At 41.9% G+C, this 26654-nt stretch overlaps 1 long non-coding RNA gene and 1 pseudogene across 1 annotated transcript in view; one reads left to right on the top strand and one right to left on the bottom strand.

Moving 5' to 3' along the window:
* Positions 1–26654, top strand: part of LOC145536222 (uncharacterized) — a 312877-nt gene that overhangs the window by 70712 nt on the left and 215511 nt on the right. Inside the window, exon 4 of the long non-coding RNA XR_014075706.1 lies at positions 11595–11682. This is a non-coding gene — a long non-coding RNA (uncharacterized LOC145536222). The remainder of the gene's footprint in view (positions 1–11594; positions 11683–26654) is intronic.
* On the bottom strand, positions 25051–26102 carry LOC145536716 (sorbitol dehydrogenase pseudogene; annotated as a pseudogene).

The following is a 26654-nucleotide window of genomic DNA, read 5'->3' as shown; positions in this document are numbered from 1 at the left end:
CCTAACTTGGGTCTGGGTCAGAGGAAGACCTCAATTAAGTTGTATCAAACATCAATATCAATCACTGTTGTCATAACTTTCCTTCCTGGCATCCTGAGGCATTTGCTGTCCAGAACTATACCATTTATTATGGCACTAAGTCATCTTCCTCCTGGTACTGATTATTTCCAAGTGCCTTCCGGATGTGACTCTGGGCTCCTCGGCATGACTGAGTTATGTAAGAGCAGGACATTGTTATATTTCTTCCTATGCAGTGGACACATAAGAAGTTGTCAACCACCACAGTTTGATTTTGAAATGGCACTGGGCTACTGGGATGCCACCATTTCAATGGTGTTGTATTGATAGCAGTTTGCTAGAAAAATAGGAATCCACGCTTTGGCAAAAGAGATCTCTTAGGCTTGGGGGTTTTCTCTTCTACTCAGCTGGTGACAGTGGATTTATCACTACAAATGAGCACTAGCAAAATTGAACATGTTGGGTATTTGAACTCTTGCCCAATGTTGATTCCATGTGATGAGCATGAACATCCCAATTACACATCCTAATTATACAAACAATCATTCCAGACAATTTGAAGATGGATATGGCCAAAAAGATATTAGGGTATATAGTAAACCATTGAGAGGCCAGACTGTGGAGCTATTGAGGAATCTGAACATCTAATGAGTGAGAAGTTTTACAGAGTTTTGAATCGGGGCATCAAAAGACAATCCAAATCTTTATGCACTTACAAAAATTTACAGATCTTTTAAAGATCAAGTCTGTCATTATCAGTTTCGGTGCTGTATATTGTCAGCATCCACAGTGACCCCAGAGGAGCCTGTGCTGGCAGGAGTAATGCTGTGGTATGTTCAGCTTTGCTGGATCTCCATAGAGGGGGGCTGGAATGCCTTGTGGAACAAAGCCCTGGGCTCCCGAGAGCAAAGAATGAAGGGCAGCCTAGTTTGATAACCACATTAAAGCACTACCAACATCTGTTCAAGCCAAAGACAACGCTATCTCCAGGAATTAACCTTCTGAACTGCTGAATCATTACCCTCAGTAGAGTGAAAGTTGGACAACAAGAGCCTATTTGTCAGGAGTTCCTCAGAGAGACGTGGTAAGCCATATTTTACTGCAAACAGCGTGAGAAGGCCTGGCTCAGCTTTATACATTTTAAACACAGAATATATTTGTGTGGGAAACAAGCAGACAATGAATGTAAATAAACTTTTGATGGTACCTTGCAACTTTCAGCATTTATCCCACTCTGGAACAAATGGACCCTGGCACATAGCCCCAGAAAATAGAATGTCCTGGTTTTGTTTAAATGTTTCCTCCTTCTTTTAATGAAACATTAGGTATCAATAATGAGAGTATTAACAGTGTGTGAGATGCCCTTTACCCACTCCAGTATTCTTGCCTGGGAAATCCCATGGACAGAGGAGCCTGGTGGGCTATAGTCCATGGGGTCGCAAAAGAGTCAGACATGACTTTAGTGACTAAATAACAACAAAGATGCCCTTTACATCTGCACTAACACAAAAAAAATCTAACACTTTGTTGAAAGTAATATAATTTACTGTAAGTGTAATAGTAACTAGTTGGATAGACTTTGTGAAGCTACATCAGATGGAGAGGAAGTTAAGGAGGATGGAAGGGAAAATCTAATTAAATACAATGTTTAGAATAGAAGTAAGCATAGAATGCCTCTCCTCAAGACTTTAGAAGACTCTGGCATTTGGAGGTGTATTTCTTAGAGTGAAGATTGGCTGCAACTTCTACTCTGATTTTAAGCCCTGTACCACACTAATTGAAAAATCCAGCTGCAGCTGTTTATGTTCTGATTCATTCTTAATTGCAGTGAATGGGCTTTTTATGCCAAATCTGCCTCAGAAGACTGAGATTAAACTGAGCTTTGTCCTTAGATTAGTGCTTGAAACATATTTATTTCACAACACATGTAATACTTACTATGTACTAGTTTCAAAGAAAAATGTTAATACCGTGTGGTGATTGACATCTGTAATATAAAAATATTCCCTTTTTGATGATTTAATAGTATATATGCATCAGATTCATTTAATAAAGTCAGTTCAGTAACTGTGTGTCTTAAAAAATAGTATATATGGATGGCTATATGGTATATATAAACTATATACAAGTATATATACCATATATGCATATGTGCTAAGTCACTCAGTTGTGTCCAACTCTTTGCGACACCATGGACTGTAGCCCACCAGGCTCCTTTGTCCATGGGGATTCTCCAGGCAAGAATAGTGGAGTGGGTTGCCATGCCCTCCTCCAGGGGATCTTCCTGACCCAAAGATCGAACCTGTGTCTCCAGCATCTCTTGCATTGGCAGGTGGGTTTTTTACCATTAGTGCCACCTGGGAAGTCCATATACCATATATATATATATATATATATATATATATATATATATATATATATGTGTGTGTGTGTGTGTGTGTGTGTGTATACATACTATATATGGGTTTATCTTGGAAACCCACCTATAGTGTGTATACACACACACACACAGGGGCTTCCCAGGTGGTGCTAGTGGTAAAGAACCCGCCTGCCAATGCAGGAGACATAAGATAATGTGGGTTTGATCCCTTGGTTGAGAAAATCCTCTGGAGGAGGACATGGCAACCCACTCCTGTATTCTCGCCTGGAGAATCCCATGGACAGAGGAGCCTGGCAGGCTATAGTCCATAGGGCGCAAAGAGTCGGACACAACTAAAGCAACTTAGCATGCACGCATGCACACACACACACACACAAAATATATATAGACTTATTTTATCACATCAAGGCAAGGCAGAGTCGAATATTAGTGTTGTGGCTTACTCCACTCACCTTCTTAGAAGTCATTAAGTCTGTAATATTGTGGGTGGCTCTAGTGATGTTAGTCCTTGTAGGATGACTTGCTAAGGTTCTGCAGTGTACCTAGGTAGTAGCATGATATCTGAGTGAGTGCCAAATGGCATGAAACTGTATTGCATCTGGACAAAGAAGGCTAAGGTGGGAAATACCACCCTTGTGATCACCTAAGTGGACCCCACCTTACAAGTTAGGAGGAGGGGTTGTGTTTTAGGTTTAGCCCCTGAATTACATGCCTTTTTCACTGTGTTGGCATTTGGACTGAAGGTTCAAAAGCAATAATGGATAAAATTTCTGGCATGTTAGCAGAAATCATAGCACCAAGCTGTACTAGCAGTCCCTGTACTCTTCACTACCAGGCACTCAAAAAAAAAAAGCCAGTTTCACTTAACTCCTTGAAGAAGCAGTTAAAAAAATAAATATTAATCTTATTATATCTTTACTCTTAAGTACTTATATACATAAATCACTTCTCTTGCACACTTTAAGTCCAATGGTTGCCTTGAGGAGAAGCACTTGTATGATTATCTAAATTGCATGCTGAACTAGCCGTGCTTTTAAAAATAGAAGACCTTTTTTACTTAAAAAGACAACTGATGGAAAAATTATGGTTATTTGGACTTAGGTATTTGATAGATATTTTCTCAAAAATAAACAATTAAGCCTGTCACTATAAGGAAAACAGCTGACACTATTTGTCACTGATGGTGGAATTTGAACTTTCAAGCAAAATTACAATTTTGGAAAACTTGTGTCCACTGCTGTGAACTTGACAGTTCCCTGGTAGTTCGAGTTTTCTGATGCTACCAGTGATGATATTAGCAAATGTGATTTTTTGAATATTGTATGATTAAAAGTTGGAGAAGGAAATGGCAACCCACTCCAGTATTCTTGCCGGGAAAATCACTTGGATGGAGGAGCCTGGCGGGCAACACCCCATGGGATTGAAGAGAGTCAGACATGACTGAGTAACTAACACACACATGAGTACAAGTATAAATAGTTGGAAGATCTTCACAAGTCAGAAACCAATATTTTTTTAATGAGTGATCAAAGAAAGACAATCCTAAAGAATGGTCAAACTACTTCACAATTGCATTCATCTCACACCCTAGCAAAGTGATGCTCAAAATTCTCCAATCCAGGCTTCAGCAGTACATGAACCGTGAACTACCAGATGTTCAAGCTGGATTTAGAAAAGGCAGAGGAACCAGAGATCAAATTGCCAACATCCGTTGGATCATCAAAAAAAGCAAGGTAGTTCCAGAAAAACATCTACTTCTGCTCTATTGACTACACCAAAGCCTTTGACTGTGTGGATCACAACAAACTGTGGAAAATTCTTAAAGAGATGGGACTACCAGACCACCTGACCTGCCTCCTGAGAAATCTGTATGCAGGTTAAGAAGCAACAGTTAGAACTGGACATGAAACAACAGACTGGTTCCAAATTAGGAAAGGAGTACATCAAGGCTGTATATTGTCACCCTGCTTATTTAATTATATGCAGAGTACATCATGAGAAATACTGGGCTGGAGGAAGCACAAGCTGGAATCAAGATTGCTGGGAGAAATATCAATAACCTCAGATATGCAGATGACACCACCCTTATGGCAGAAAGTGAAGAGGAACTAAGGAGCCTCTTGCTGAAAGTGAAAGAAGAGAGTGAAAAAGTTGGCTTAAAACTCAACATTCAGACAACTAAGATCATGGCATCCGGTCCCATCACTTCATGGCAAACAGATGAGGAAACAGTGGAAATAGTTTTTGGGAGGGGCTCCAAAATCACTGCAGGTGGTGACTGCAGCCATGAAATTAAAAGATGCTTACTCCTTGGAAGAAAAACTACGACTAACCTAGATAGCATATTAAAAAGCAGAGATATTACTTTGCCAACCAAGGTCCATCTAGTGAAAGCTATGGTTTTTCCAGTAGTCAGGTATGGATGTGAGAGTTGGACTATAAAGAAAGCTGAGCACTGAAGAATTGATGTTTTTGAACTGTGGTACTGGAGAAGACTCTTGAGAGTCCCTTGGACTGCAAGGAGATCCAACCAGTCCATCCTAAAGGAAACCAGTCCTGAATACTCATTGGAAGGACTGATGTTGAAGCTGAAGCTCCAATACTTTGGCCACCTGCTGACTCATTTGAAAAGACCCTGATGCTGGGAAAGATTGAAGTTTGGAGGAGAAGGTGATGACAGAGGATGAGATGATTGGATGGCATCAGCGACTCAATGGACATGAGTTTGAGTAAACCCCAGGAGTTGGTGATGGACAGGGAGGCCTGGCTTGCTGCAGTCCATGGGGTCACAGAGAGTCGGACACAACTGAGTGACTGAACTGAACTGAACTGATGATATTTTGACATCATGTATGAGTTAAAGATCAATGCAAAATACTAGATAGACCAATGGACTTTGGTGTGACAGAGTATGTAAAGTTCATTGATACTGTTGCAAGCTCCAAATTGCAGATAACCGTTAAGAAACTGTTACCTGCTTGCCATATAGTAGAAATTAATATAACTTTATAAATCAACTATACTTTAATAAATAAATGAATAAATAAAATTAAATAAAAAAGAAACTACCACTTGCTGAGTTTTGGCTTAATATCAAAGAAGGTAATTGTGACTATCCATAATTGTCTCAAAAGGCAAGTAAAATGCTATTCCCTTTTTCCAAACATATATTTGTGTGAGACAGAATTTTCTTCATATTTATCAATGATAACAGCATTTTGCAGTAGATTGGAACCAGAAGCAAATATGCCAACAAATCTGAAAAATTTGCCAACTAATCTGAAAAAGAAATAAGGAAAATAATTCCATAGGCAATAGCATCAATGATAGTAAAATACTTAAGGATAAATTTAGCCAAGGAGGTGAAAGATCTGTACACTAAACATTACACGATATTAATGAAAGAAGTTGAAGAACACACAAATAAGTGAAAAGATATCCTGTGTTCATGGATAGGAATAATTAATATTGTTAAAATTCCGTACTACCCAAAGACATCTATAAATTCAATATAATCACTATGACAATTCTAATGGCATATTTCACAGAAATTAGAAAAAAAAATCCTAAAATTTATATGCACCATGAAAGACCCTGAATACCCAAGACATTCCTGAGAAAGAGAAACAAAGCTGGGAGCATCACATTTCCTATTTCAAACTATATTACAGAACTGTAGTAATATATGGTACTGGTGTAAACCCAGATACATAGACCAATGAAACAGAATAGAGAGCCAGAAATAAACCCGCATAAACAGTGAACTAATATTTTCAAGAGAGCCAAGAATACTCAATGGGGAAAGGATAGTCTCTTCAATAAATGATGCTGGAAAAACTAGATGTTAATGTCCAAAAGAATGAAATTGGACCTCTATTTTATACCACTCAGTAAAATTAACTCAAAATGGATTAGTGACTTAAATGTATGACCTGAAACTATAAAACTCTTAGAAGAAAACATAGAGGAAAAGGTCCTTGACATTGGTCTTGGCAATGGTTTTTTGGATGTGACACCTAAAGTGTAAGCTACAAAAGGAAAAATCAACAAGTGGGAAGACATCAAAATTAAAAGCTTCTGTGCAGAAACAAAAACAATAAAGAAAAGACGATGTACAGAATGGGAGAAAATATTTGCAAATCACATCCAATAAGAGGTTAATATCCAAAACGTACAAAGAACTCATGGTGTATGTGTGCTCAATCATGTCCAGCCCCATAGGCTGTAGCTCACCAGGCTCCTCTGTCCATGGGACTCTCCAGGCAAGAACACTGGTTGTTCAGTCACTGTCCAAGACTCTCAAGATTTTATTTCCTTGGGCTCCAAAATCACTGCAGATGGTGACTGAAGTAGCCACTAAGAATACTGGAGTGAGTTGCTATTTCCTCTTCCAGGGGATCTTCCTGACCCAGGGATCAAACGCACATCTCCTGTGTCTCCTGCATTGGCAGGCGGATTCTTTACCACTAAGCCACCTGGGAAGCCCCACAAAGAACTCACACAACTCAGCAACAACAACAAAAATAACTCAATTAAAAATGGGCAGAGGAGCTGAAGAGATGTTTTTCCAAAGAAGACATAGAGATAGCTAACAGGCACGTGAGAAGGTGCTCAACATCACTAATCATCAGGGAAATGCAAACCAAAACCACAATGAGATGCCACCTCACACCTGCTAGAATGTAAATTATCAAAAAGGCTAGAAATAACAAGTGTTAGTAAGGATGTGGAGAAAAGGGAACCCTTGTGCACTTTTGGTGGGAATGTAAATTGGTGCAGCCACTATGGAAAACAGTATGGAGATTCCTCAGAAAATTAAGAATAGAACTACCATGAAATCCAGATATCCCACCTCTGGATATTTATCCAAAGAATAAGAAAGCACTAATTCAAAAACATATTTTCACAACTGTGTTCATTGTGGTATATTTATAATAATCAAGATATGGAAGCAACCTAACTGCTCATCAACAGATGATTTGATAAAGAAGATGTGATACACACACACACACACACACACACACACACATACACACAATGGATTACTACTTAGCCATAAAAAGATGCAATCTTGTGAAATCTTGACATCTCTGAAAATATGGATGGGCTTAGAGAGTCTTGGAATGTATCCTCCACAGAAAGGGGAAACCACTGTACATAGCTTTTCCACCTTTCAATGAGTTTCTTTGGATAAATTCCTAGAGTTGAGATTTTTAGGTCAAAGACTACCAGTATGCTTTGTTGCTCAAGTAAGCTATGAGCCAAATTGCCAGTATCTGGTGGATCATAGAAAAAGCAAGGGAATTAAAAAAAAATACTACTGCTTCATTGACTATGCTAATGCCCTCGACTGTGTGGATCACAATAAACTGTGGAAAATTCTTCAAGAGATGGGAATACCAGACCACCTTACCATCTCCTGAGAAACCTGTATGTAGGTCAAGAACCAACAGTTAGAACCAGATGTGGAACAATGGACTGGTTAAAAATTGGGAAAGGAATACATCAAGGCAGTATATTGCCACCTGTTTATTTAACTTATATTCAGGAGTACATCAGGCAAAATGCCAGGCTGGATGAATCACAAGCTAGAATCAAGATTACCAGGAAAAATGTCAACAACCTCAAATATGCATATGATGCCACTCTAATGGCAGAAAGCAAAGAGGAACTAAAGAACTTCTTGATGAAGGTAAAGAGGAGAGTGAAGAAGCTGGTTTAAAACTCAACATTCAAAAACCTAACATGATGGCATTTGGTCCCATCACTTCGTGGCAAATAGATGGGAGAAGAGTCAAAACAGTGACAGATTTTATTTTCTTGGGCTCCAAAATCCCTGCAGACAGTGACTGTGGCCACAAAATTAAAAGGTGCTTGCTCCTTGGAAGAAAAGCTATGATGAACCTAGATGGCATATTAAATAGCAGAGATATCACTTTGCTGACAAAGGCCTGTATAGTCAAAACTATGGTTTTTCCATTAGTCATGTATGGATGTGCGAGTTGGACCATAAAGAAGGCAGAGCACTGAAGAATTGATGCTTTCAAATCTTGGTGCTGGAGAAGACTCCCGAGAGCCCTTTGGACAGCAAGGAGATAAAACCAATCAATCCTAAAGGAAATCAATCCTGAATATTCATTGGAAGGACTGATGCTGAGGCTGAAGTTCCAATACTTTGGCCAGCTGATGCGAACAGCTGACTCATTGGGAAAGATCCTGATGCTGGGAAAGATCCTGATGCTGGGAAAGATTGTGGGCAGGAGCAAAAGAGGATGACAGAGGATGAGATGGTTGGATGGCATCATTGACTCAATGGACATGAGTTCGAACAAACTCTGGAGATGGTTAAAGACAGGGAAGCCTGGTGTGCTGCAGCCCATGGGGTCGCAAAGAGTTGGACATGACTTAGTGACTGGACAACAATATTGCTTCTGTTTTGTTTTGATTTTTTGGCCCTAGGGTATGTGGGATCTTAGCTCCCGGACCAGGGATCAAACCCATCCCCCTTGCTTTGAAAGGGGAAGTCCCAACCACCAGATTGCCAAGGGAGTCTCTGTGTTGATCTCTTGACACACCTGTTTCTACAAATAAACTGAGATTCTCAAAGGAAAAGTGCTCTATACTAGTTGCATTTGTGTTTCTGGTACTCTATGCAGAAATTAGCAAAGAGAGCATGGTTCAGAATGTTTGTGGAACACATGAATGACTAAACAAAGAAACAGCTTCTTCAGGCTCCTTCTCATGTGAATTCTATCTCAGAGCTTACATGGCATTTTCTTGTGTGTGGGCTCTCATAGGCCAGCCCAGACACTGGAAGTTATCTCAGGCAGGGTTTCTGATGTTGGCTGTCTAGCAAGATATTCTGGGGAGCTTGTTACAATGCAGACTCTTAGGCCTTCTCACCTGGGAATGATCATTCATAAAGTATGAGGGAGGACCCCGAATCCCCCTGGGTCTGTGATTGTTAGCCAGGTTTAGGACTCACCGATTTTAGTGAGCCCAACTCCCCACTTGTGTCAATGGGGAAACTAAGGCTTAGAGATTAAGTGATGGTCAAGGTCACACAGCTTGTCGGTGGAAGAGCTGGGCTCCACTACACCAGTGTCCCTGTCCCCACTTCCCCCAGAGCAACTCCACGTTCATGTGCTTTATGTATGGGAGTTCAGCCAAAGAGGGGTTTGTTTGTTTTAATACCTATTTATTTATTTGGCTGCATCAGTTCTTAGTAGTGGCGTGTGAACTCTTAGTTGCAACATTTGGAATCTAGTTCCCTGCCCTGGGATGGAACCTGCGCCCCCTGCAGTGGGAGTGTGGAGTCTAAGCCACTGGACCACCAGGGAAGTTCCTTGTTTTGTTTTTAATTGAGATTGAGTACAGGCTTGGAGAGCCCTGGACTCTACACACTGACTGCCCTCCTCTGCTCCTTATACCTGCCGATGGAAAGGCTGGGGGATGCAGTGGGCTTCACACTGTGCAGGGGCCCAAGGACCTCTATTCTCTCCTGGCTTTGTTACTGAAAGTCTTCAGTTCTGAGTCTCTTGCGTCGTGGAATGGGTTCAATCAGGTCTGCTCTACTTAATGAGCAGGGTTCCTGTTTGGCTCACGCGTTTCTGTTCTCTGGAGAGCCAAGCACAGCGCCTTGCCTGCAAGCAGGAGTACCCATCAATGTTCAGTGACTGAATGAATGAAAGTGTTTGGGAGACGTGGCTGTGTTCTATGAATGTAAGCTACTCTTAATAATAAATTCAAAAACTGGCTGCTCCAGACACTTGGCCTTAGTGGTAACCTGATTCAAAATGGTTCTTCACAGGACCAAACTACCTTAAGAGACCTTTGTTTTCGAACGTAAGAAAAGGACAACTTGCACTGACCAGTCGTGTCTACTAGATGTCAAAAGAGCCTACTAATTTGGTCGATTCAATGAAAAAGCAAGGCCAACAGTATTGGGCATTGTGCTTCAAAGGAAGCTAAGTGGCTCGGAGCCTTTTCCATTGCTGCTCATTGGCTTGGCGTTATGTACACACAGCTATCCTTTCAGTTTCCACAAAATGGCTTATTTTCATTTCTGAAATGGCAGCCACGTGGGAGCCCCCGGTTGCTGTGGAGAAGGCAGGGAGAGGCCCAGCTGGTTGACAGCCACTGGGCTCCTCGAGCCCTCTGCTTCCCCTTGGCTGCTGTTGGGAGGCGGGAGTCCAAGGTTTTTATAGTTCCTCTCTCGAATTAGTGCCTGCAGACTCTACAGCTATGAACATGCAATTAGTCTTTGTTCATGCACAAAAGGGAGCTTGACCCTTGCCCGTCTTTGATTGGCACGTACAACTCTTGTAGCTACTTACCTAAGGCCCTCTCCAAGGAGCGCGGCGTCTTGTTCCTGCACCTGCCTTCAGCTTTTCTCTTTTGTGACTTGTTTCCCATAATATTCGGCCTCACTCGCAGCAAGGTTGCGGCGATGAAGGCATCACGCGAGCACAGGCAGATTTCCTGTTTTTCAGGGAGGTGGGGGAGTGGGTGGGAGGGAGCTTTGAATCTGTAATCGGAGTTTTTTGGATAATTGCTGAGCCCCCAAACACTTAGCAGGAGCCCAAAGAGCTGGTTTTTCTTAATAAATGAATACTTTGCTTGCTTTCAAAAGCAGACCTCCCATGTCATGGAAAACAAGCTGTGGGCACAAAGCTTTACATTTCTTTCCCTGTTCACCTGCTTTCTCAGCAACATAGAAACTTTGTAGTATTTTTTTGAGAGACAATTGCTAGGAAAAACATGCAATTATTGTGGTCAGAAAATTTCTCTCTAAACCATGCTTTCCAAGTTACTAGAAAAGTGGTTATTAGCAGCTCGAATGAGTTAAATACTGTGGTGGTGGATTGTATTTGTGAGAAATGTTATTGAGGCGCCTGAGTAGTTTTCGAAATGTCCTCATTTCTTAAACTCTCTGTGCCTTAATGTGCGATACCATGCTCGAATATACTACTCAGCTCAGGCACTTTGGAAAAAACTCGAAAATACATCTGTTTTGAATTAAGCCGTTCAAACTCTCTAATCTGCAGAGAATATTTAATCCATGATTAAAAACGATAATAGCTGCCCTTTGTGGGGTGCCCATTTGGGTTCAGAAATAGTACTAACTGCTTTATACTTTTTTTTCTTGCCCCCAAAACAGCCTTTTACATTGGGTTTTACTGTTTCTGTTTTATAGAAAATTGATGTTTGGCGATCTTAACGGACTTGACCGTGGCTATTCAGTGGCTGAGAAGCAGAGCAGAGAAGTGAAAACAGGTCTCTTGGTATGTTTGTTCCTTCGTGGAATGCTATTGAGAACTTAAAAAAAAAAAAACAGAAGCACACAGTAGAATTTACACAGCAAGAGTTTCATCTTTCAAAATAATCACCTTTGGTGCCCAGATGTGCTTTCCAACAGTGTGGCTTTCATTGTCTTTGGGACCCTACTTCGGAGTTTACTCATATAGCGCCTTCCTCCTTATTCATACCATACCACTGACCAGCTTGGCATTGCCAAGTTTGATCAGGTACTTTTTCATAAGACCTGACTCCCGATCAACTTTTGTCTGTTTTCAAAAATCACCAACCTCTGACAGCTAAGGGGGCACAATGGTAAAGAATCTGTCTGCAATGCAGGAGCCACAGAAGACTCGAATTCAATCCCTGGGTTGGGAAGATCCAGGCAAGAATACTGGAGTGGGTTGCCATGCCCTCCTCCAAAGGGTCTTCCTGACCCAGGGATCAAACCCACATCTCCTATGTCTCCTGCATCAGCAGGTGGGTTCTTAATCACTAGTGCTACCTGAGAAGCCAGGTTCTAAAATAAGTGATCCCAAAATTGCTGTTGACAACCTGATTTGGCACAGGTGTGTCTGTTTTCAGCTTTGCTCTGAACGTGTGAACTCTGATGTGCCTTGGTGGGGCATAGAATGGTTAATAGGAATTTGCCCTTTGGCATTATACTCCCTGGATTTGAATCCTTTCTGTGCCACTTTATTAGTTGCATACCTTTGGGAAAGTTATTTGACTGCTCTAATCTTAGTTTTCTTGCTTATAAAATGACAATAATACAGATTTGCTTTTTGCATTCAATAGTAATATGTGCCATACCATAAGTATGTAGTAAACAGAGGAAACAGTGTCAGACTTTATTTTTTTGGGCTCCAGGATCACTGCAGATGGTGATTGCAGCCATGAAATTAAAAGACGCTTACTCCTTGGAAGGAAAGTTATGACTAACCTAGATAGCATATTAAAAAGCAGAAACATTACTTTGCCAACATAGGTCTGTCTAGTCAAGGCTATGGTTTTTCCCAGTAGTCATGTATGGATGTGAGAGTTGGACTGTGAAGAAAGCTGAGCACTGAAGAATTGATGCTTTTGAACTGTGGTGTTGGAGAAGACACTTGAGAGTCCCTTGGACTGCAAGGAGATCCAACCAGTCCATCCTAAAGGAGATCGGTCCTGGGTGTTCATTGGAAGGACTGATGTTGAAGCTGAAACTCCAATACTTTGGCCACCTGATGTGAAGAGCTGACTCATTGGAAAAGACCCTGATGCTGGGAAGGATTGAGGGCAGGAGGAGAAGGGGATGACAGAGGATGAGATGGCTGGATGGCATCACCGACTCGATGGACATGAGTTTGGGTAAACTCTGGGAGTTGGTGATGGACAGGGAGGTCTGGTGTGCTGTGATTCATGGGGTTGCAAAGAGTCGGACACGACTGAGCGACTAAACCGAACTGAACTGAAATGCTCAGTACACGTTAGTTTCCTATGCTCTCCCCTTCTGCTGATAAGTTTGGTCAAGCAAAGTCTTTCTTTTTATAGGCAAGTCTCATCTCTTCTGTGAGCTTTTGAAGTTTAGTGCTGGAAGGGCCCTTTAAGATAATCTTATCCAGTGGTTTTCAAACTTCATTTTTTTTTTTCATTTTAATGTGGAACACTGTTTTTTAATCTTCATTTTTAAAATTGAAGTATAGTTGATTTACAATGTTGTGCAAATCTCTGCTATACAGCAAAGTGACTCAGTTATACACATATATATTCTTTTTTTAAACATTCTTTTCCCTTATGGTTTATCCCAGGAGATTAGACATAGTTTCCTGTGCTATACAGTAGGATCTTGTTGTTTATCCATTTTACATGTAATAGTTTGTGTCCACCAACCCTAAACTCCTAGTCTATCCCTCTCCCTCCCCCTCTCTCCCTTGGCAACCATAAGTCTGATCTCTTATGTCTGTGAGTCTAACAGCAGAACCTTTGATGCAAAGGAGAACTTGGATGGAACCTCAGTAACTACAATAGCTGAAGTAGGACTCCCGGAGTTGCAGTGGGTGGGTCAGAGGTGTGGGAGAGCAAAGTTCCAGCATTTCAGGCTCAGCTTCACCCTCTCAGTCACATTGTGTCATCACCACTGCGTCCTATTCTCCCCCTTTCCAAAATGGGTTTCAAAGGAAGTCCTACATACACCCTAAAGCTCCACTTAAATGCTAAAACCTGGACAGTGCCTTGCCAGAAAGAGCCAGCCAGAATGAGTTCTTTTCCAGTTCTCCATGGACAACATGTGTCTCTGTTTAGCAAAGTTTGCTTTGTATTAGAGTTATTTTTATCTTTATTTATTTTTTCAAAAAAGACCATATAGCAACATGTATCCAACCCCTAGTAAGTGCCAGGAACCATTGCAAGGTTTATATAAACTTATTTAACCCTCTCTGTACCTGTTCTTTACACCAAGCTTTCTAGGGGTAGGGCTCACGTTTTCATTATCTGTGTCCCCCACAGTTATTCACATGTAGGAAGTCCTCACTTACTATTTACTGGATTGTTAAATAAAGGGCTAGAGATAAATCAGAATCATGTTAAGGTCTTGGAAACCAAGGGAAAGATTCCTAACAAAATATGTTCTTTGGCTTTTCAAAGTTGACCTCTTTAGATAGTGACTTGAGACACTTCACAAATCCAGACCTAGTTGATTTATGTCATCCTGGCATGATGTGCTTGCCTGACTTCTTAAGCAAATATAGCCATTATAATCTTCCTTTGGCCCTTTCTCCATCATTTGAAGGAAAAAGAGGCAGAAACGTCGTCTTCTGCACAGTTGATACCTCAAAATATGCAAACAATTTAAAAACCTTTAGACTCGGTACTAAGGCCTGCTTACAGTGAAAAGCAGAAGAGATGAATGCTCACTAGCATCTGTTCTCTAAAGTCAACTGAGTAAACTAACATTAGGAACTTTTGTTTAGATTCACAGCAATGTTACCCTTTGTAAAGGGCAATATTTGAGGGGAAATAATTGAAAAAGGCTTTGAAAGTGTACTGGGTCAAATTCAAGGGAAAGGAAGAAACATAGAGAAGAACAGGGAAATGTAAGAAATTCAGAGCTACCTTCCCTCTGACTTATAAGAGAGCATGATTATGTGGACACGCTTCAATAGCTAACCAGCAAGCATAGTAAGATAGAAAGAAGACAGTGTAATCAGATGCCACAGTACTCTCAAGGGAGAAATTTGGTTTGGAGTAATATGAAAGCATTTTAAGTCTTATGTATTTAACCTTATATATTACATAACACAGGGCTTCCCTGGTGGCTCAGTCAGTAAAGAATCTGCCTGCAATGTGGGAGACCTGGGTTCAATCCCTGGGTTGGGAAGATCCCCTGGAGGAGGAAATGGCAACCCACTCCAGTATTCTTGCCTGGGAAATCCCATGGACACAGGAGCCTGGTGGGCTACAGTCCATGGGGTTGCAAAGAGTCAGACATGACTGAGCAACTAACACACATACATTACGTAATATAAGATGTACAGAAAACACTATTTTGCATTCCATAAATATGAGTCGACTAGGATACATAGGTTTTTTAACTCATACTTGAGTGCTTTGCATGTGGTATTAGTCAAAGATCATCAGAGATATGACTGGTAGTACTTCTGTTGGATTTCAGATATAATGGTAATCAGCGTATGGAGGAATGAGGTCTGCTATGTTTGCTTTTACAAGCATTAGTCCTATTGTTTCATTATCATTGAATATTCAATTTTTAACTGATGATAAAAGAAAAATAAAAGCAGGGCTTTAATGCTGGTTGCAATCTCCCATTACAAGGCCAATGTAGACAGTTTTCATGTTGTGGTTCTGGGCTCAGACATGGGCTGGTGTAGTTTTAACTTCGGCTATCAGCAAGCCAGAGCTTTGAGGCTTTTCAATCTTGTGAAATGACAAGTCGTGCAGAATCAAAGGATAACAAGTTCTGTGCAGACAGGGGTTGGTTCATTCATTTTTAAAGTCAGGAGGCTGACTTGTAGAACACTGTTGCACAGACTGAAGCTGCTAATGCTGGTGAGATGACAGCTCAAGAAAGCAGAACCTTGACTGTGAAGGCAGCAAAAAAGACAAATAGCATGTGTGGTTAATGCTTGTTTCTGCCAGCAGTAAAGATAACATTTAGAGGGAAAAAACCAGCAAAACAATTAGCCTTGGATCAGATTTTTAAAAATATCATCAATTCATCGTCCTTTTACAAAATCATCCCAAGTATTCTGGACACATTTCCCCAAAGAAGCCCTTTTGGACCTCCGGGTTTGTTGCAGCAAACGTGAGGAGATGTGGCAAGGCAGGCCGAGAGAAAGCTCTGTGACGTACATATTCGACACCAGATTAGACACAGTTTTATGGGGTTGGCTTGTGTGTGATCTGTTAAACTTTTGTTATATACACACTTTAGAAAGCATTTCCTTGTGCCAAGATCTCATTTGTGGTCTGTGGTTGTTTCCAGAGCAAGTTTGCTATTCTGACTTTTCTCCAAACATGTGACTTCCTGATACACCAGAGGTCCTCATCTGCAGTGTGGCTACACCCGGGTGTGTCACTAGCCGTTGGGAGTTGGATTGCAAATAATTTGTTCTCACTGAGCTTCCCAGGTGGAGCTAGTGGTAAAGAACCTGGCTGCCAATGCAGGAGATGTAAAAGGCGCGGTTCGATCCCTGGGTTGGGAAGATCCCCTGGAGGAGGGCATGGCAACCCTCCAGTATTCTTGCCTGGAGAACCCCATGGACAGAGGAGCCTGGCAGGCTACAGTCCATAGGGTCACAAAGAGTCGGACACAACTGAAGTGACTTAGCATGCATGCATGCAATTTGTTCCTACTAATAAGTAAGGGTCTGAAGTTTGTCAATGATTGCCTGTTTTGAGTAGATTAGACCTGGTTCAAAATTATCCTTATGAAAATGTTGCTCTCCTTCCCTTGCATTCTAAAATGCTTGCCTGATTGGGAAAGAACCCATGGTGGGAACTTATATAACCTTGATTAAGCCTCTGGTAGTCAGCCCTGTGTGTGAGCATCTTCTATCTTGTTTTCCAGTGGATACATTAACAAAGCTGAGACTGCCCATGCTTTTCCATTCTTTCTATGAGAAATTCAGATAGGAATTGAAGTCCTCTTCCTGGAACGTAACCTCACCGCTGGCCTGTTTACTCATCTACCATACTGTTTCAGCTATTCTGGAGAAGTTAAGGAAGGGCTTACACTAACTATGGTGGTTTTATTTCTTCAAATCCACTTAGAGGGATGCATATCTAAGGCTATTCATTCATTGTTCAGTCAGTCAACAAATACTCATCAAGTCCTGTTTTGCTACCAAAATGCTACTTCATAGAACAGAGAGAATTTGCTGCTGGTGATGTTTAAATCATGTTTTCCAGTGGATACATTAACAAAGCTGAGACTTCCCATGCTTTTCCATTGTTTCTATGAGAAATGCAGATAGGAATTGAAGTCCTATCACAGACAACTGGCCGATCTGATCACACGGACCACAGCCTTGTCTAACTCAATGAAACTAAGCCATGCCGTGTGGGGCCACCCAAGATGGATGGGTCACGGTGGAGAGGTCTGACAGACTATGGCCCACTGGAGAAGGGAATGGCAAACCACTTCAGTATTCTTGCCTTGAGAACCCCATGAACAGTATGAAAAAGCAAAAAGATAGGACACTGAAAGATGAGCTCCCCAGGTCGGTACATGCCCAATACGCTACTGGAGATCAGTGGAGAAATAAATCAAGACAGAATGAAGGGATGGAGCCAAAGCAAAAACAATACCCAGCTGTGGATGGGATTGGTGATAGAAGCAAGGTTTGATAATTTAAAGATCAATATTGCATAGGAACCTGGAATGATAGGTCCATGAATCAAGGCAAATTGGAAGTGGTCAAACAGGAGATGACAAGAGTGAACATCGACATTCTAGGAATCACCAAACTAAGATGGACTGGAATGGGTGAATTTAACTCAGATGACCATTATATCTACTACTGTGGGCAGGAATCCCTTAGAAGAAATGGAGTAGCCATCATGGTCAACAAAAGAGTCCAAAATGCAGTACTTGGATGGAATCTCAAAAATGACAGAATGATCTCTGTTCATTTTTAGGCAAACGATTCAATATCACAGTAATCCAAGTCTATGCCCCGACCAGCAATGCTGAAGAAGCTGAAGTTGAATGGTTCTATGAAGACCTACAAGACCTTCTAGAACTAACACCCAAAAAAGATGTCCTTTTCATTATAGGGGACTGGAATGCAAAAGTAGGAAGTCAAGAAACACCTGGAGTAACAGGCAAATTTGACCTTGGAGTACAGAATGAAGTAGGGCACAGGCTAATAGAGTTTTGCCAAGAGAATGCACTGGTCATAGCCAACATCCTCTTCCAACAACGCAAGAGAAGACTCTACACATGGACATCACCAGATGGTCAACACCGAAATCAGATTGATTATGTTCTTTGCAGCCAAAGATGGAGAAGCTCTATACAGTCAGCAAAAACAAGACTGGGAGCTGACTGTGGCTCAGATCATGAACTCCTTATTGCCAAATTCAGACTGAAATTGAAGAAAGTGGAGAAAACCACTAGATCATTCAGGTATGACCTAAATCAAATCCCTTATGATTATACAGTAGAAGTGAGAAATAGATTTAAGGGACTAGATCTGATAGACAGAGTGCCTGATGAACTATGGACAGAGGTTCATGACATTGTACAGGAGACAGGAATCAAGACCATCACCAAGAAAAAGAAATGCAAAAAAGCAAAATGACTGCCTGAGGAGGCCTTACAAATAGCTGTGAAAAGAAGAGAAGCAAAAAGCCAAGGAGAACAGTAAAGGTATACCCATTTGAATGCAGAATTCCAAAGAATAGCAAGGAGAGATAAAAAAGCCTTCCTCAGCGATCAATGCAAAGAATTAGAGGAAAACAATAGAATGAGAAAGATTAGAGATCTCTTCAAGAAAATTAGAGATACCAAGGGAACATTTCATGCAAAGATCGGCTCAATAAAGGACAGAAATGGTAGGGACCTAACAGAAGCAGAAGATGTTAAGAAGAGGTGGCAAGAATACACAGAAGAACTGTACAAAAAAGATCTTCACAACCCAGATAATCACGATGGTGTGATCACTCACCTAGAGCCAGACATCCTGGAAAGTGAAGTCAAGTGGGCCTTAGGAAGCATCCCTATGAACAAAGCTAGTGGAGGTGATGGAATTCCAGTTGAGCTAATTCAAATCCTGAAAGATGATGCTGTGAAAGTGCTACACTCGATATGCCAGCAAATTTGGAGAACTCAGCAGTGGCCACAAGACTGGAAAAGGTCAGTTTTCATTCCAATCCCAAAGAAAGGCAATGCCAAAGAATGCTCAAACTACCGCACAATTGCACTCATCTCACACGCTAGTAAAGTAATGCTTAAAATTCTCCAAGCCAGGCTTTAGCAATACGTGAACTGTGAACTTCCAGATGTTCAAGCTGGTTTTAGAAAAGGCAGAGGAACCAGAGATCAAATTGCCAACATCTGATGAATCATCAAAAAAGCAAGAGAGTTCCAGAAAAACATCTATTTCTGCTTTATTGACTATGCCAAAGCCTTTCACTGTGTGGATCAAAACAAACTGTGGAAAATTCTGAAAGAGATGGGAATAGCAGACCACCTGACCTGTCTCTTGAGAAACCTGTATGCAGGTCAGGAAGCAACAGTTAGAACTGGACAAGGAACAACAGACTGGTTCCAAATAGCAAAAGGAGTACGTCAAGGCTGTATATTGTCACCCTGCTTATTTAACTTATATGCAGAGTACATCATGAGAAATGCTGCACTGGAAGAAACACAAGCTGGAATCAAGATTGCCAGGAGAAATATCAATAACCTCAGATATGCAGATGACAGCACCCTTATGGCAGAAAGTGAAGAAGAACTAAAGACCCTCTTGATGAAAGTGAAAGAGGAGAATGAATAAGTTGGCTTAAAGCTCAACATTCAGAAAACTAAGATCATGGCATCTGGTCCCATCACTTCATGGCAAATAGATGAGGAAACAGTGGAAACAGTGTCAGACTTTATTTTTGGGGGGCTCCAAAATCACTGCTGATGGTGATTGCAGCTATGAAATTAAAAGATGCTTACTCCTTGGAAGGAAAGTTACGACCAACCTAGACAGCATATTGAAAAGCAGAGACATGACTTTGTCAACAAAGGTCCATCTAGTCAAGGCTATGGTTTTTCCAGTGGTCATGCATGGATGTGAGAGTTGGACGGTGAAGAAAGCTGAGCGCAGAAGAATTGATGCTTTTGAACTGTGGTGTTTGAGAAGACTCTTGAGAGTCCCTTGGACTGCAAGGAGATCCAACCAGTCCATCCTAAAGGAGATCAGTCCTGGGTGTTCATTGGAAGGACTGATGTTGAAGCTGAAACTCCAATACTTTGGCCACCTCATGGGAAGAGTTGACTCATTGAAAAGACCCTGATGCTGGGAAAGATTGAGGGCAGGAGGAAAAGGGGGCGACAGAGGATGAGACGGTTGGATGGCATCACCAACTCAATGGACATGGGTTTGGGTGGACTCCGGGAGTTGGTGATAGACAGGGAGGCCTGGCGTGCTTTGCTTCATGAGGTCGCAAAGAGTTGGACATGACTGAGCGACTGAACTGAACTGATGCTTAAAAGATAAGCTGGATATTGTTAATTTGAGAGGAGTGCATAGTATGAACAGAGGCAAGGGGGAGGAAATGGATGGAGTTTTCCCAGAAGAAAACCAGTGCAGAGTGTCTGAGGGCTAGGGAATATGGAGAGGACTTAAGATGTGGAGCTGGGTAGCTTGGAAGGATCCAGCCAGATGACTGACGGACCTACCTCAGCCCGTAGTAATTAGAATTTATCAGGGATTAACTGTATTGCTGCTCTCTATGATTTGCATTAATCTGTGATAGGAAGTACCTGATGTATTCCTGCTCACCATGTGTGAATGTGAGTCTGTCTGTCCTGGAGGGCAAGGGCAGATGTGTGGCGAAGATTGTCGGCAGCCCTGGTCTAGTTTGCCTTATAGATCTCTGACTCTTAGGTATGCTGCTATTTTTTTACATTTAAAAAATGGACATATAATTCACATATCATAAAACCCACTCATCAAAAGCATGCAATTCAGTGGTTTTCAGTATACTTACAAAGTTGTGCCACTGTCAGCATAATCTGTTTTCAGAACCTTTTCACTAATCCAGAAGTAAACCCTGCACTCATTAGCAGTAACTCTCCCCTTCCCTGCCTCCTGCCCCTAGGTGACCACTCATCTACTTTGTGTCTTTAGATTTACCTGAAAAAATATCCTAAATATTTAATATAAATGGAATCATACAATATAGAGCCTTTCTGTCTGAATTTGGCTTTGCATAATGTTCTCAAGGCTCATTTGTGTGGTGGCATGTATCAATATGTCACTCTTTTGGGGGGCAGAATACTATTCCATTGTATGGATTTACCACATTTTATCTGTTCACCACTTGGTGAGACTTTGGGTTCTTTCTACATTTTAGCTATCATGAGCATTCATGTACAAGTTTTTGTGTGGATACTGTTGTCATTTCTCTTGTGTAGATATTTAGGAGTGGAATTGCTGGGTTATATGATAACTCTATGTTTAACGTTTCAGTTCAGTTCAGTCGCTCAGTCGTGTCCGACTCTTTGCGACCCCATGAACTGTAGCATGCCAGGCCTCTCTGTCCATCACCAACTCCCGGAGTCTACCCAAACCCATGTCCATCGAGTCAGTGATGCCATCCAACCATCTCATCCTCTGTCATCCCCTTCTCCTCCTGCCCCCAATCCTACCCAGCATTAGGGTCTTTTCCAATGAGTCAACTCTTCACATGAGGTGGCCAAAGTATTGGAGTTTCAGCTTCAACATCAGTCCTTCCAACAAACACCCAGGATTGATCTCCTTTAGGATGGATTGATTGGATCTCCTTGCAGTGCAAGGGACTCTCAAGAGTCTTCTCCAACACCACAGTTCAAAAGCATCAATTCTGCGGTGCTCAGCTTTCTTCACCGTCCAACTCTCACATCCATACATGACCACTGGAAAAACCATAGCCTTGACTAGATGGACTTTTGTTGGCAGAGTAATGTCTCTGCTTTTAAATATGCTATCTAGGTTGGCCATAACCTTCCTTCCAAGGAGTAAGCGTCTTGTAATTTCATGGCTGCAATCACCATCAGCAGTGATTTTGGAGCCCCAAAAAATAAAGTCTGACACTGTTTCCACTGTTTCCTCATCTATTTGCCATGAAGTGATGGGACCAGATGCCATGATCTTAGTTTTCTGAACGTTGAGCTTTAAGCCAACTTTTTTACTCTCCTCTTTCACTTTCATCAAGAGGTTCTTTAGTTCTTCTTCACTTTCTGCCATAAGGGTGCTGTCATCTGCATATCTGAGGTTATTGATATTTCTCCCGGCAATCTTGATTCCAGCTTGTGTTTCTTCCAGTGCAGCATTTCTCATGATGTACTCTGCATATAAGTTAAATAAGCAGGGTGACAATATACAGCCTTGACGTACTCCTTTTCCTATTTGGAACCAGTCTGTTGTTCCATGTCCAGTTCTAACTGTTGCTTCCTGACCTGCATACAGGTTTCTCAAGAGGCAGGTCAGGTGGTCTGGAATTCCCATCTCTTTCAGAATTTTCCACAGTTTATTGTGATCCACACAGTCAAAGGCTTTGGCATAGTCAATAAAGCAGAAATAGATGTTTTTCTGGAACTCTCTTGCTTTTTCGATGATCCAGCAGATATTGGCAATTTGATCTCTGGTTCCTCTGCCTTTTCTAAAACCAGCTTGAACATCTGGAAGTTCACAGTTCACGTATTGCTAAAGCCTGGCTTGGAGAATTTTAAGCATTACTTTACTAGCGTGTGAGATGAGTGCAATTGTGTGGTAGTTTGAGCATTCTTTGGCATTGCCTTTCTTTGGGATTGGAATGAAAACTGACCTTTTCCAGTCTTATGGCCACTGCTGAGTTCTCCAAATTTGCTGGCATATCGAGTGTAGCACTTTCACAGCATCATCTTTCAGGATTTGAATTAGCTCAACTGGAATTCCATCACCTCCACTAGCTTTGTTCGTAGTGATGCTTTCTAAGGCCCACCTGACTTCACATTCCAGAATGTCTGGCTCTAGGTGAGTGATCACACCATCGTGATTATCTGGGTCGTGAAGATCTTTTTTATACAGTTCTTCTGTGCAAGGCACTGCCAAACTGTCTTTTAAAGTGACAGTACCATTTTGCAATCCTACCAGAAATGTGTGATGGTTCTCATGTTTCCACATCCTCACCAATACAAGTAATTATCTGTCTTTTTGATGATAATCTTCCCAGTATATGTGAAATAGTATGTCATTGTGGTTTTGATTCATATTTTCCTAATGTCTAATGATGTTAGACTTCTCCATGTGCTTAATGGCCATTTATTTATCTTCTTTGGAAAAATGTCTAATCAGATTTTTTTGCCCATTTTCAATTGGGCTCTCTATTTTGTTATTGAGTTCTAAGAATTCTTCATACATCCCATATAGTAGATCCTTATTAGACAGGTCTGCATACTAGACAGATCTGTATACTAGATCCCTTCCCCAGGGGATCTCCCTAACCCAGGAATTGAACCTGGGTCTCCCTCATTGCAGGCAGATTGTTTACCATCTGAGCCACCAGTGAAGCCCCTTATTAGACATATGATTTGTAAATAGATTTTCCCATTCTGTGGTTTGTCTTTTCAGTTTCTTGATGGTATTCTTAGAAGCACAAAAGATTTTAAAATTTGACAAGATCCAATGGATCTCATTTTTTCTTCTGTTGCTCTGGGGATAGTGTTATTTTAATTGAGAGAATAGCTCATGGAAATGGCCACTGGCCAAAGGAGTTTGCTAGGGGTTAACATGTGGCTGGAATCCTAAAGCTGGAAAGACTGAATTATCTCTAATCCTATTACTGGATTTAGATAACATTTTAGAATTAGATAATCATTATCTAGTTGTTGACAATTCTGTTGCTAACATGGTAGAGAGATAGGGAGGTCCTGGAAGAGAGTGAAAAGGCTGTCACCTCTGGGTCTCCATCTCCAGTGCTGATTGCAGGAGTACAGTGGAAACCTGAGGGCTGGACAAGAGCAAGGACATTTTGCTGCACTTAAAATCAGCTTTGAACTCAAGGGTTGATTTCTAAATCACTGTTTAAACTTTTGGCCTTGATTTAAATCAGATTTGCATTTGAAAATAAAAAGGGCTTCCATTGGTAAGATTCTAACCCACATTTTTTTTTTTTTAATTTCACATGGGATTTCAGTTTTGTTTGGTTTTTAAATTATCCTAGACCCAGGAGGGTAAGTCCTGTATTCTCATTTTGTCATCCAATCAAATAGCACTTTTGTCTAGAAGCACTGTGCTCTAAAGGCAAACTGTTCACAACCTTTCACCCCTAACCCTGAGCTGCAGACTTTTGTGAAAATCAGGTTCTGGGCCAGTTGTGCTGAGTGTGCGTAGTCACTCAGTTGTGTCCAACTTCTTGCGACCCCATGGACTGTAGCCCACCATGCTCCTCTGTCCATAGAATGCTCCAGGCAAGAAAACTGGAGTGGGTTGCCATGTCCTCCTCCAGGGAATCTTCCCAACCCAGGGACTGAACCCAGGTCTCCTGTATTGCAGGTGGATTCTTTACCAGGTAGCTCTTTACCATCCGAGCCACCAGGGAAGCTCAGTTAAATCTTGATAAAGTTGTAAAAGGTCTCTTCATACCTGAGCTCCCATCCTCCATCTGGCCACAGTCACAATAGAAGCAGGAACCCAAGGGGCAGATTTCTTTCCTTACTCAACTTCCAGGCACTGCAGGAAGAAGGCGAGTTCCCTGCACCTGCTTGCCAAGCTCTGCTCTACTTGCTGAACTCTGATCAGCATAAACGGGTTGTTCTGGCTACAAGTTCCCCCAAATTCTCCTTAGTTGTATTTTTAAGGCACACCAGTTCCCCTGTTTAAGGCTCTCTATTTACAATGAATCAATTATTTATTTTTATTATTTGATAATTTTATTAATTATTTAACTGTTATTGGAGAAGGAAATGGCAACCCACTCCAATATTCTTGCCTGGAAAATCCTAGGGACAGAGGAGCCTGGTGGGCTACAGTTCATGGGGTTGCCAAGAGTCAGACGTGACTGAGCACACACACAATTATTAATTATTCTTACTATTCAAAAGAAACTGTCACACTGCCCAGCCAAATGCTTAGCCCCAAGATGCTGACAGTGGGCACAAGGTCAGAGCCCAATCTGCATCAAGGATTCTGGTCATTGGGGTCATACTTGATCATGACTTTCAACCCCAAACCCTTTTTGGAGGTTTCAAAAGCCCCCGGGGCTTTCACCAGAGGAAGCCGATGGGTGACCAAGGGCTTTACATTCACAGACTTGGATGCCAGTGTTGAAATCACCATTGGCCACGTTTTGCAGTAGTGAAATACCCTTGATATCCACCTTCCCGGTGGCTGCATGCACGAGGGGCTCACTGGTCATCTCAGAGCCCAGCACCACCAGCACCAGCCCACCAGGATGAGTGGGGTAGATACCTGCCTGGATGGAGGTCTCTACTCCTGTGCACTTGATGGTGACTTCGGGCTCACTGCCCAGAAGGCCTTCCACTTTCTTGGCTATTTCCTGAGGGCTCTCCTTGGAGTCCGGAGGCTGAAATCAGTCCTGACTTCCTTGGCTTTAGACAACCGAGAGGCTGACAGATCAGTCACCACCATTTGAGCTGCACCCATCGCCTTGGCTGCGAGGAAACTGACCAGTCCATCTGGCCCAGCTCCACACACAAGGACTTTGTTTCCAGCTTGCAGGAAGGCATGGATCCCCGCAGACAGTGGCTCAACCAGGGCCCCTTCCTCAAAGGTGACATTGTCAGGAAGCTTGTAGCAGAAATTAGCCTTGTGCTTGTAGAACTGGCAGAGGTTCCCATCATCAGGTGGCATGGCACAGAAGAAGATGGTTGGTGAGAGATTGTATCAGCCAGTCTTGCAGAGTTCATCACGTTTCTCAAGGAGCTCCAGGCTCAATGTCAACATGACCACCTGGTTGTAGGTGCTTGACCAATGATTCCACTTTTATGATTGTTCTCAAAGCTTCATGCCCTAGCACCATTGGTTTTTCACAACAAAATTTCTGATTTGACCATGCTGCCAGCCGTGGACACCTGAACTACAAATTCCAACAGGATGCATCTTCAGCAGCACCTCATTTGGGCCTGGTTCAGGGATAGGATAGCACTCCAAGCACAGGTCTCCAGTCCGTTCACCACCAAGGGGAGGTTGTCAGGCTTGGCTGCCGCCATGTCTGTCCCTCCCTCCCTCTCCAGTCAGGGCTGTTGTCTGCTGTTCCTGAGGTGGTTTGGTTGGCAGCCCCTTGGAGGGTTCTCCCGGCTTTTAAATTGTGAAAGTGGTAGAATCCAGTTTAAAAACCAAGAGAAAGCTGTTGGCAACATTAGCTGGGGATCCCACAGTGTATAAAATAGGGAAGCAATTCAGAATTTTTCAAGGTGAATTCATGGTTGTGTTGAGTAGATCTTTGCCAATTTCTGCAGTTGGCTCTTGAGAATCTCTCTGCTTCTGAGCACATTGCTCAGAGAATCTTCAACTCTAAGGAATGGAAGGAATCTTAAAAGTCATCTTTTTCAAATCTGCTCACCAACAATGAGTGGAATGTAGCAGGGAAAGTGCCAGGGACAACGGTGAGGGGACACATGGCTTAAGGATGTTATGCCCACGTCATTCGGCTTCGGGAAGGACAGATGCTGAAGGAAGGGAGAGAAATCAAGTGGAGAAAGAGGTTGAATAAGAATGAAATCAGTTGGATTTGCAAAATCTATGGGAGAAGGCCAGCTTTT

This window comes from Giraffa tippelskirchi, chromosome X, assembly GCF_054371585.1.
Source record: "Giraffa tippelskirchi isolate mGirTip1 chromosome X, T2T-mGirTip1v1.2.pri, whole genome shotgun sequence".
Classification (NCBI taxonomy): Eukaryota; Metazoa; Chordata; class Mammalia; order Artiodactyla; family Giraffidae; genus Giraffa; species Giraffa tippelskirchi.
Note: the sequence above shows the minus strand (reverse complement) of the source record. Positions and strands in the feature narration are given on the sequence as shown.